The sequence below is a fragment of the Mus caroli genome, unplaced genomic scaffold, assembly GCF_978045245.1.
Source record: "Mus caroli unplaced genomic scaffold, Mus_caroli_1 scaffold_19, whole genome shotgun sequence".
Lineage (NCBI taxonomy): Eukaryota > Metazoa > Chordata > Mammalia > Rodentia > Muridae > Mus > Mus caroli.
The window spans coordinates 84,805,116-84,818,525 of NW_028227274.1; positions in this window are offsets into that span (position 1 = coordinate 84,805,116).

Genomic DNA, 13,410 nt, shown 5'->3' on the forward strand with positions numbered 1-13,410 from the left:
TGAAAAAAAAAAAAAAACCCAAAATCAAAAACAAAAAACCCCAAAAACAAAAACAAAAAAAGAAAAACAAAACAAAACAAAAAATATTCAAAGCTGTTTTTGAGCCAAAGTTGACTTTTGAGCCAAAGTTGACTTTAGAATAAAACCTCAGATCGTAGAGATTAATAGAATGTTCATGGTGTATCATGTCCTCAATGTATTAACTAGCTGAAGTTGAGAGTATTGATATGAGTTATCCAGGTGACTGTAGTGGTGTTGTAATCATTAGACTCTTGGTTCCAATATCTTCTCTCTTCTTGTTTGTGCAATTTTCAAATAGGCACCCAGATACTTATGACAAATTATTGAGATCTTAGAGAAATAAATAAATGGTAACAGAGTCTTAAATTCACATTTCTAAATGCAGCTACAATAACATGGAAAGCATAAGGGAGATTGTGAATGTTTCACAAATTAACAGTTGACAACATAAAGTGCCAAATACTGCTAGTTTCATTTACTGTAGTATTGTGAATGATGTATATATTTGGCAGCCCATGATTTACCATCTGGTCTGAGAAACATATCCTTCATTCACTCAACTAAACTTTTTAAAGCTTTATGTTGCTTTTGGTTTAGAATGTCTTGGAAAGCTCATTTGTAGAGGGTAATTTGAGGCTCTTCACACTGGACCATTGGACCTGGACATTTTTGTGTCCAGGACATAATGCAGGTGGACATTATTTTTCTGAGAACTGATGTAAAGTCCATAATCTTATGAATTAATATTTCTTAATAACACAAAATTTTTGGTTTTAGGCTAAGGGAATAAAAGTGTAGATTAAGCATTTTAGGCAAAGAAAGGGAAAAGCAAAAGATAGAGACCTGGGATATGAGAAAGCAGTGTGTACAGTGAATAAAAATTAATAATCATAATTAATACTTATGACAAGTCTAAATAGAGTTTTAAATTACCCCTTTCTTCCCCTCTCCCCCTTTGCCTATGGAAGTGGTTGAATTTATGGGCCCTACCACTATACATGTGAGACAGATATGAATTTATTACTGATATTAATTGGAGTCTTGTGTGGGGCTCACTACTTCAACTTTATACTCAGAAACAGAGGGGGAAAGAAGAACTGTGGGAACCATACATTGCCGTGGAATAGAGGTGATAATATCATGGTTCCCATGAGAAAATGTGGTTCATTGCTCTGAACAACTCTGTGTGCTGACAAGAAGACTCCAGTTAAAACAGATATTGAAGATGGCCTCACAGGCAAGTTGGTGTTCTGCTTGAGGCTACCATTAGGGATTTTAGGCATCCACAGGATCCCCACCCCCAATAACCAGGAACATATAATAGTAGTCAATAATTTTAGGTCTCATATAACACTACACCATAAGAACATTCATCTCCACAGATGATTCACACATGTTACCCAAGTCAGAGAACCTGCCATTAGACTCTGTTATATATAACTAGTTATTATGGCTATTGCTAAACCACACAAAACAATTGTTTTCAGGTTTTTCTTTTTTCATTTTATTGTTACTTAATTTATTTACTTTACATCCCTATTTCAACTTCTCCTCCCTCTTCCCCTTGTAGTACATCCACCTTACCTTCTTACCTTTGTCCATTCCCCTCCCTCTTCAGAGATGGGAGACCTCCCATTGATATCAGCCTACCTTGGTATATTAACTTTCAGTAGGATTTTTGGCATCTTATTCTACTTAAGGTTAGAGAAAGGAGCCCAGTTAGGGAAAAGTGATCCAAAGGCAGGCAAAAGACTCAAAGACAGTCCCCACTCCTGTTATTAGAAGTCCCACTTGAAGACCAAGCTTTACATCTGTTATATATATGTGCAAAAGGGCTAGGTTCTTTTCTTGCATGCTCTATGGTTAGTGGTTCAGTCTCTGTGAGCCCCTATGAACCCACAATAACTGATTCTTTAGGTTTCTTGTGTCCTTGATATCTCTGGCTCATTCAGTCTTTCTCTTCTTCCACAGCATTGCCTGAGCTCCACCTAATGTAGGGTTCTGAGTCTCTGCATCTTTTTATATCAGCTGTTGGATGAAGTTTTTCAGGGGACAATTATGCAAAATAGAAGAAAATGATGAATTGTGTCATTGGTGGGCTCTCTCTCTCATACCATGGGTCAGAAGTTTGTCCAGTCACTTATTGGCCATTCCATCAATTTCTGCTCCATCTTTATCACTGCACAACTTGTAGGAAGGACAAATTGTAGGTCAAAGGCTTTGAGGCTAGTTTGGTGTCCTCATCCCTCCATTGCAAGTCTTGCCTGGTTACAGGAGGTGGCTGTCTCAGGTTCCATATCCCTCATTGCTGGTGTCTTCACTAGTGTCACCCTCATAGATTTCTGGGATGTTTTTACTTGTCCTAGGTTTCTAGCTTATCCCAAAAAATTCTCCTCCCAGTTCTCTTTCCCTCTGTCTTCCTCACACTTGACCCTACTATTCTCCTTAGCTCCTCTCCCACCTACTTCTCTGCCCCCATTCAACCCCTATATTTATTCTATTACAGATTCTCAGTGAGATTCAAATATTCTCCCTTTGGCCATTGTTCCTTAGTTTCTCTGGATCTGTGGATTTTAGCAGGGTTATCCTATACTTTATAGCTGATATCCACTTATAAGTAAGTACAACCAGGTTTGTGTTTCTGGGCCTGTGTTAACTTGCTCAGGATGATTTTTTTCTAGTTTTAATAATTTGCCTGCAAATTTTATGATGTAATTGATTTTCATAACCGAGTAATATCTGACTGTGTAAATGTATCACATTTTCTTTAGTTGAGGTACATCTGGGTTTTTTTCCCAGTTTCTGGCTATTGCAAATAAAGGTGCTATGAACATAGTTGAGCAAGTATTCCTGTGGCATAGTTGAGCATCTTGTTTATATGCCCAGGAGTGGTATAACTGGGTCCTGAGATATAACTATTCCCAAATTTTTAGAGAAACCGGCAAATTGATGTCCAAAGTGGTTGTGCAAGTTTGCACTTCCACCATCAATGAAGGACTTTCCCCCATGCTCCACATCCTTGCCAGCTTGAGTTTTTGATCATAGTAATTCTGACAGGGATAAAATGAAATCTCAAAGTTTTTCCCCATTGACTAAGGATGTTGAAAATTTCTTTAAGTGCCTCTCAGGCATTAGAGATTTCTGTGTTGAGAATTCTCTGCTAAGACCTGTACCCCAACCACATGATCATCTTATTAGATGCTGAAAAATCTATTGAAAAAAATTTAACACACATTCATTATAAAATTCTTAGAGATATCAGGACTACAAAGAGCATACTTTAGCATAATAAAAATAACATAAAACAAGCCAATAACCAAAATCAAATGAAATGAAGAGAAACTTAAAGCAATTCTACCTAAATCAGGGACAAGGCAAAGCTTGTCTCTCTCTGAGTCTATTCAATATAGTACTTGATTTAGTTAGAGCAATAAGACAAGTAAAGGATGCCATGGGGATAGAAATTGGAAAGGAACAAGTCAAAGTATCACTATTAAAAGATGGTATGATAGAAACATAGAAGAGCCCAAAAATTCTACCAAAGAATTCCTACAGCTGATAGACACCTCTAGCAAAGTGGCTAGATACATGATTAAGTCACAAAATAATTAATAGCCCTTCTTTACACAAATTATAAATGGGCTGAGAATGAAATTATGGAAAAAATACCCTTCAACATAGCCACAAAAATATAAAATATCCCAGTGTAACTCCAACCAAGCAAGTGAAAAACCTGTATGCCAAGAACTTCAAGTCTTTGAAGGAAGAAAATAAAAAAGGTATCAGAAGATAGAAATATCTCCTGTGCTCATGAGTTGGTAGGATTAACATAGTAAAAATGGCCATCTCAGCAAAAGCAATTTACAGATTCAACACTATTCCCATCAGAAAATCCAGATTACCTTTACTTTATATTTTCACTTCATCTTAAGCATTTACTCAAAGTTAATGTGACATATGAGAAACAGAATTGGCTCCACACTTTCATTAGTTGATACATCGTTGCTGTTCACTCCAATTTGAATGGACTTCTCATGAGGACTCTTATGAAATCATAAGATTTTTTTTGAATACCCATTCCTGAGAGAACTTTTGGAGAATGTTCCCTAACAGTGTCAATGCAAATGAGAAAGGAGCAGGTGATGACCAGAGATCCACAGAAAACTCTACAGAGCATCAGGGATCCATCACACATCTTGGAAGGAGGAATGAATTTGACCAAAACTCACAGCTACTTCTATAAAACATGCTAGAATTATGGTAGAATCGACGTTTAGCTATGGACCCCAAGCATTTCCCATTTTTCCACCTCCTATATCTGTCAGTCTGTGGAGTGTCAAATGACATTTTTAGAAGTACGTAACACCACTCTGAATCTTGACACACAGTTCTAGGATGTTGAGACAGAAGAAAAAGTAGACGTGAGCACCTGAGGGATTTTCTGAGCTATGAGAAAGTTTAAAATATGCCATCCCTCTCCAGTCTAGAAGAGGCTGCAAGAGGAACAGTTCATCATAATTGTGCGAAGACAAAGTTAAAAAAAAAATAGGCAGAGTGTCAGCCTGTTCCTCAGCTATAACCCTGTCATGGGAACTTAGGTGCTGGTGTTGACATCTGATTTTATGCAGAGCCACTGTGCTAATTACTGGGCAGTCTATCCTTCAGCGCTAAGGTAAAAATCATGATTAAAATGAGTGCCCCGAAGGCCATTCACTTAACTCACTTGGGGCCAGGAAATAAAATTTGAGAAGTGTCACTCTAGCTGGAATTCTATTGAAATATTTCTAACTTCTCATAATTGAAATACATAAATTGACCATCTAGGGTAGAGGAAGAACAGCTGAGTCCTGAGAATGGAATCTCAGTGAAGGAGCATTGGTAAAAATATTCCATATGAGGGACTTCCTGCCTGGACTGGCAACCATGGAGAAGCTCTGATCTATGGATCACTATCTTATAAGTCCACAGAGTGCTAACCTATGCCTTTCAGAACAGCCTCATTGAGTGTCAATTCTGATCTAAGGAGAAGGGAAGAGAGAAACCTTTGTGAATGTTATATTCATCTTTAGGGGGCTCTTTAAAACCTAGAACTGCATAAGACCTATAAAGCTCATGACTTAATAACTAACAACAAAAGAAAGAGGGTGAATGTCCACTGAAGTGAAAACTTAGGGGGACAGAGATCCAAAAGAATGCTAGAGAAGAAGTAATGGATGGCAGCTGGTGCTGGAGGAACTCCTCTGTGGGTAAAACATTTATTATGTAGTATGTGGGCCATGTTTAAATCCCCAGCACCCACGGTCCATCAAATGCAGCAACTTCATATAAACTCATCACTCAGAAGGCAGATAGGAATCCCAGTGTGAGCTGGCTAGCTAGAAGATCGATTCTGCCAGTTCAGTTCAAATGAGTTCCAGGTTCAGTGAGAGACACCTCCTTAGTTAAGAGGAGAGAGATTAAGGAAGACTTCTGTATCAGCCTATGTACTCAATCTACATATGTGTCCTCTAACAGTCACACACATATATGTACCTGCACAGGTTTAAACAAGCATGCATACATACAAACCACATACATATGCAAAAATCAGAAAAGAAATGGGTTGATAATGGGAGTAGCTGAATGGCTGGGAGGAATAGAAGGGTCATTTTTGAACTTGAAGCATTTGTCTAGTAATAACAGTTGTTGGTTCTTTTCATTCATTCTCTCACTAATGCATTAGTAAGACTGTATTGAACAAAGAAGTCTGCTGCTGTAGTTTTAAGACTGTTTTCACCGTAGGCTTTATTTGTATGGCTCTCATTTAGAGAGCTTCTCTTTCTTTTTTCCTTTCCAATTATTGAGTTTCCATTCATTTTGAAGGTCTTATTTTGTATTTCAAGCTGCCCAAAACCCCAGGATCTTCCTGCCTCAACTTCCTCTGTTTTCAGACTACTGGCATGCGTCACCATACCTGTCTTGTGCTCTCTATGTCTCTGTCTCTCTTTGACTCTGTTTCTGTGACTCTGCCTTCATCTCTCCATCTCTCTCCCCCCTATCCCCCTCTCTCTTTTGATCTGTATGTATGTGTGTAGTGAAATAATAAATATATGGAAATAAAATGAAATACTATTTCACCCTGCATACATGGCCTATGTGGTTTCACTTTAGACACTGTGAACACCTACTGCCTACCTTTTACGTAAGTTTTGTTTATACAGTGCAATATTATTACCAATAGTCAGTACCTTCCGAAATGTTCATCATGCATGCTGACCTTCTTTGCGCTTGAAGAAATCATTCCACTTCTCCCCAGATGCTAGCCCCTGGTAGCTATCTCTCCATTCTCTGCTTCTATGAGTTTTACTGTTCACGGATGGGTAATCTCATACAGTCTTTGCTTTTCTGTATCTGGATTGTTATACTGAGAATTATGTCTTTTGTGTTTTTCCATGTGGCTAATGGCAGATTTTTCTGTCTTGGAATTTCAAAGCTGAGTTTACAGTTGAATAGATGTGCACATATACATTTGCATGCATACTTTTATCTTTATGCTTTCTGTGTATTTCTGTATCTTGATTAATGTAAAAAGAATGATGTAATAAGAATGAAAACACCATCATACCTAGAGATTCAGAGATTGAGATTTTATTTTATTTTGACAGACTGTTTGATCCCAGAGTACAAGCGTTGAAAACTTATTCCCCAAGTTCATATGGTATTAATATGCAGAGATAGAACTTTGTAAAGTAATTTGCTTTGTACAAAGTCATTATAGTGGAGCCTCCATAGCAATTTTATATAAGGAAAGAAAGAATGATCCTAGCTGATCGACTCCTTCCTTTATGTGGATGATACCCATGGCAATATTGTGAGACAGCAAGTCATCCTTGCCTGGTGCTAGAACCTTTAAAATGGACTTCACAGTTTCTAGACATATGAGAAACAAATTGATTTTCTTTATTAATTACCAAGTCTGTTACATTTCTTTTCATAGTAGAAAAACAAATGATAGCCGGGCATTGGTGGCGCACGCCTTTAATCCCAGCACTCGGGAGGCAGAGGCAGGCGGATTTCTGAGTTCGAGGCCAGCCTGGTCTACAAAGGGAGTTCCAGGACAGCCAGGGCTATACAGAGAAACCCTGTCTCGAAAAACCAAAAACAAACAAACAAACAAACAAACAAATGATAAATGGGAGATTTGTTTAATTATTTTGAGCACCTACAGATAAAATATGTAATGTCCACACTCACAATCTTACATTCCACCAGTATACAAAGATCTAGCCTCCTCCACATGATCTCTAGTCTTACTGTATTAATTTAATCATTAACATAAGCTGCTCTATTTAAAAAATCACCACAATAGATTAAAATCTTCAACTGAAGATCTGAAACTCTAATTCCTAAGATCAAACCATAACAGAAAATCTGTTTGATACATTTTGTCATGAATTACTTAGGTATAACAAGAGCTTCAGGAATATAATAAAAAGTACACTGGGATTACATTGGAATGTTTAATGCACAGGAAACAAACCAGTCAACAATGACAGGCATCTGTGAAATCAAAAGAACCATTTTGAAAACATATTTACAATAAGTGTGAAATATGTATAAAACCTCTACAGGTCACTAGTTAGAGGATAGAATCTAAATAACAAGCTAAGGAGTCAAAGAACTCAAATTAAAGGTGGACAGCTATCAGCATCTCAGCTTAGGGAATAATATGCCCAAGGAGAAACTTATTCCTGATATTTAACTAGAGCAACATGCTATCTACTACCTGTTATAACTATAGTTGTTTATAGCCATCCACAGCAGCTCCTCTCAACCTTAATCTGAGAAGTTTCTCTTTGCAGCGAATAGTGGGTTCATGCAGACTTTTGGCTGAGAAATGAGGAGTGTCCATGACAGTTGAGGATGCATCCCTAACCAGTACATTTATGCCATCCTCTCTAAGGCTCAGCATATACTGTGAAAGAGGAATGGGGACAATGTAACACCTAGAAGATTATTTGAATGACTTCAAAATTCTATCTTCCAGGCATGACATAGCCATTTCAATCATGAAAGCCTATGCAAGCCTATGAAAGCCTAAACAAGACTAGCCCTTCCATCTCCCAGTCAAGGATAGAGCAAGGACTCCTATCCATTATTCCTACTGGAAACAATATAGTGAAAATTGGATATAAAATAGCATTGCATTCTACAGTTGTAGTTGCATTCTATAATTCTAGTAGTGGGGGGAGCACCCTCATAGAGGCAGAGGAGGGGCAGGAGATAGGGGGTTTGTGGTAGGGAAACTGGGAAGGAGGATAACATTTGAAATGTAAATACATAAAATAACAAAAAATAGTTTTGTAACTGCCTGGGGTCTAAATGTAACACATCTTGTTTCATATTCCACTTTCCTGACCATAGAAACACCATCAAAATGAATTGTAAATCATCTCAAATATATTGTCCTTCTTTCCACTGTAAGTTGTAGGAATAAAGTTAACATTGAAATTAATATTTGATGACTTCTGGATACAATTTACTGACTAGGAAAAAAAGTTGATGTGTTTTGTTATGGGAATTAATTACATTTCCTTTTACTTGAACCCCTAAAAAATAATCACCATTTCACATTCACTTTTTTTGACTCATTTATTCAGGAACTAGTCATTAAAACCTGCACATGTACTGCACAATGTTCTGCATGCTGAAGACAAGATGTCTGGAAGAGAGACACATCCCTGATGTGGTGGTGCTCACATTTCCACTGGGAAAGACAGAGGATGAACAGATAAGCAAATGCACAAACATGAACTTGCCTTTAGTGACAGATGAAGAATAGCAGGCAGAATAAGATGACAGTGAAGGGCTGCTGTCTAAATAACGCAGCTACAAACCCTTTCACGGGGAAAAAATAGAAATGATGAAAAAAATGCACACCGGCTAGAATCTATTGAGAATGTTCCAGACAGAAGAAGCATAACTGTGAAGTTTCTGATTCATGACACTTGGAATCCAGCAAGTACAGAAAACATGACAGTAGGGCCAGAAACATATAAAAATGCGTGTCCCTCATCTCATGGAGCATTGTGGGCAGGGTAAAGGGGTTTGGGTCCATTTCAGAATGTGATATGGACATAAAGGCTATGAATAGAATGAGTGGGAAATTATCAATATCGATTGGGTGGTTTATTTACTGCACAATGGCAGACTATCAAAGAGAGGTGGAAGAGGGGAGAATGCATAGGAGGAAATAGATGAGAATGTATACTGAAGACAAGTGAAGCTGTTTTTTTTTTCAAATATGATAACGAATAGGTTTGAGATATGAGAGAAAAACTGGTGAGACAACCACTCTAGTCTTCTGAGCATAGATTTTTTTTTTTCTAGCAGAAGTCTGTTTCAAGGCTTTGCTGAGTTTCATCCAACTGAAGACATTAGAAAGCATTCTGGGTAGCTTTTATGGTAAGGAACATAATAGCATTCTATTGGGTATAAAACTTTTAGAGTGCTTAAAGTTCAACAAAGCATCCCAGGGAAATAATTATTTTCACAGTCTTATTTCATCACTAGGCATGATACCTGGTACTCATAATGGCATCTTTTGAATCAAACACACCTGCATCTGTGCCTCATTCAGCTACATTCTACATCTATATAAAGTCATTGGGGCATCGTAAAACATGCATCGGTAGATGTTGAAGCTTTGTTAGCATTTGTACCTCAGTCAGTAGTATATGATGAGAAAAAAATATTCTAATAGATCCAGAGGAAACTGGTCAACAGTGTAGTAGGGAACTTAACTATGTGTTTCAGAGATAAGGAATGTAGGTTGTGTGTTCAACACACTCAGGAGACACTGAGAAGCAGGAGGTAGGGTATAGAAACCAAGTTTCATGAGAGAAGTCATGACAACTGGGAAACGTTAAGTGTCATCTGAAAAACTGAATCTGTCTGAGGTTCCCTGGAAACTAAACCAGAGGAGGAGGAGATAGGATGAAAGGATGAAAGGCTGAGTGGGAGAGAGTGGGCTAGGAGGAGGACTGGATAACATGGTGCCATGAAGACTTATCATATTCTTCTTACTGTTTTTTTTTTAATCTTTCCTTTTTTACTTTTATTGAAATCAGATTTTTTTCTCTCATTATATATTCTGAACAGTTTCCACTTTCTCTACACCTTCGAGTGCCTTCCCACCTCCTATCTACCCTGACCCACCTTATTTCTGTCTCTCATTAGAAAACAACTAGGGTTCAGGCTTCTAAGGGGTAAAAATAAAATAAAACGAAAATTAACATCCCAGAATACGATAAAACAAACAGAATCAAATGAGCCTAATAAAGACCTAAGAAACAGGTATAGATGCAGAGACCCATTCATGTACACAATCATGAATCCCACAAAACATTAAAACTGGAAGCCATAATATACATCCAAATGACCTGTAGGATAAAGATAAAGAAAAATAGGGATAAAATAAAATTTTAAAAATGAGATAAATGAAAAATAAAATAAAAATCAATCAAACAACAACAACAAAAACAAAACAGAACAAAGCAAACCAAAAACATCCAAAGGCTATACATGGCATACATTATGAGACATGGAACTTCCAAAGATGCTATTAAGTTTATTTTATGTTTATCATCTACATCTCGACATACAGCCACTTTTAAGAGAAGTTTGATCCCCAATGAGCTTCCTTTGGAAAAATTAAGTTTTCATTTATTGTTTTCTTAAGGTTTAGAGACACCTCATAGAGGTATCTCTAGGCATGTCAGTGTGGATGTTTTCAGAAATGACTTTTTTTCTGCCATTTTTTAATTATTTCCTTGAGAATTTTATAAATATATTTTGAGTTCATTAACCTCTCCCTCTACTGCTGCAAGATCCAGTCTTTTTCTGTCCACCAAACTGTTATTTTCAAATCCATCAAGTCAAAATATGCTGCCTACATTGCAGGGTTATCAACTCATAAGAGGTCACAAAAATTAAAGTAAACTGATTCCCTCTCGCAGGAGCTACCAGTGGCTCATAGTTTCTTTAATAGGAGTTTAATTTTCTCTCTTCATTCTTGAGTTTTGTGTTTCTTGAGCTTGTTTAGGTCCTGTATATGCTCTCTCAACCTCTGTGAATTCAATTTAGCCAATTGTCTGCTATATGCAGAAAACATGCTTTCTTGTAGTTATGCATTGCTTGTATCTCTGATAATGTTTTCAACTTATACTCAAAGATTCATGAACATAGAACCCTTCTTATGCAAAAATCTCTTTCAGCCTCTCATTGTCTGTATCTTGAAGAGTTGTAGGTTCTGTGTTGTTCACAAACGGAAGCTTTTCTGGGGCTTTGTGTAATTATTAATCTATGGCTATGAATAGAAGTCACCAGGAGTCACTTTAATACTATCCAATTATCAGAGTAATAGTAGTATTCTATCCCTTAATGTCTATGACCTATAGGTTGTAGGTTCTTGGCCTGGATAATGGTGTCAATATGGTTTTCAACTTGTGGATCAGTCCTTAACTCCAAGCATACATTGATTATTTACTCCCATGATATTTTACCACTACTGCACTGTACTTACAACAATGAGCCCATTTTGCAAGAATGGTCATTGTTGAAGCCCACAGGGTTCAGAGGAAGGCAACATTGGTGATATATTTTTTCCCCAGTATCATGTATAGAACCTTCTATTACTAGAAAAGTTGGTCAATAGTGATAAGACTCTCTGACGGCTATCAGTTTGATTTCTCCATGTTGTGTGAATAAAATGTGTGCTGCATTATGGTTTCATAATCAAGTTCTGGAGAGTAGCCCATAGTACTGGCAATAGGTTATAATATCAGAGGATTCTCTAAGAACCCACTTCCCAATAACACCAAAACAAGTTAACCATTTCGGATATTGAATACTTATTTGTCTTACTACAATGTTTTATATAATGTTTTATGTTATAGGGCATTGGTACATTGGTGCCTTATTGTCGCTTCTGTCTCCAACCAGCAGAAAAGAGCAACGACACAGCATTCTTCTCAAAGTAGTTTATTCAGGAACCTTTCAACATGCATGCAGGAAAAATAAAATCTCTCCCGCCCCCAATCGCAATCCTTTATATATCCCCTCAACCACACCCCATCAGCCCAGTCCTTGTAATCTCAGTCCATTGGCCAGAATCATCACTCATCATATGGTCGATTTTGAATCATGGTGCACCTGCACAGTTCTCACAATGGACGTAGCTTAATTTTCAGGAGTATGAAGAAGTCAGGTGCAAGTCATAAGACTTGGCTACAGTCCCGGGTGCCGTCTTGGGACTGCTGCCACACCTGCTCCTCACATCTCCCCCTTCTTTACTTATTGGCAGAGAGAATGCCTGTCTTAGGTTGCCCCCCTGCGGCAATGCCCCTTACCCATCATCGGGAGACAAACAGCATTGGTTTGATCCCTGTCTTTGGTTGGTGACATGCCAAGGGAGTCTTACCTGTCATTGACTACTTCTCGAGCATGCCAAGCCACACTTGAGGAGATTATCCTGTTTCCACTGCCACAAAAGCCTGTATCATGAAGGCTTGGGTTCTGTGCTTATGACTCTGCATTCGGCAGATGCACCAGAAGGCCAGGACTCCGATGAGAATTGGGCACACGGCAAGTCCACCAATGCCAGCCCACTTTTTCAGGTGGGAAACTGCTGTGGTGATCCAGCTGGCCAATCAATCAGCCATGGACACATCAACACGTGTGGAATTAATATGGACGATGGACTGTCTCAATAAGGGATATGGCTGCAGCCGTGGCTGCTGTGGCAGAAACTGCTATAGCAGTGACAATGGCCACAGTAATGGCAAAATCCCTTTTAGGTCTGAACAAAGTCATAGCAGAAGAAGCCTGAACAGGGCAGGGTACAAAACGAAGCATCCTAGGAACAACAGGGAAATGATATAAAGATGCATTCCAGCACATACTATAAAAGCAATTATTAGTACTACAATTAATTATACTATCCTCATAACTACCATTATAGACAATAAACACAAAAGGAGGCCATATACAAACAGGGATAGCCTGAAATGAAACATTCTTCCCTCCAGCAAATTGAAATACAGAAGACTCAAACACACTAGAACCATTCCAATATATTATATTGAGCTGGACTCTGATATGTCCAATTATACCCTGAAAAGGAACTATTATGGACTGTACCTATATAAGGGGGAAAGGAAAAATAATTCTTCACTGTCCAAGCTACTTTTCTAGATTGACAGCTGGTCCAAGGTGGAAGGGAATCACGAACTCTTGGGAGAGCTTGATTGCAGAGGCGAAGTGACCCCAAGCCCAGAACTGGTGCTGCTTATATAGGCCTAGGAGAGGCGTGTCTCACACCTGGACTGGTTATGCATGGGTTATGCTTAC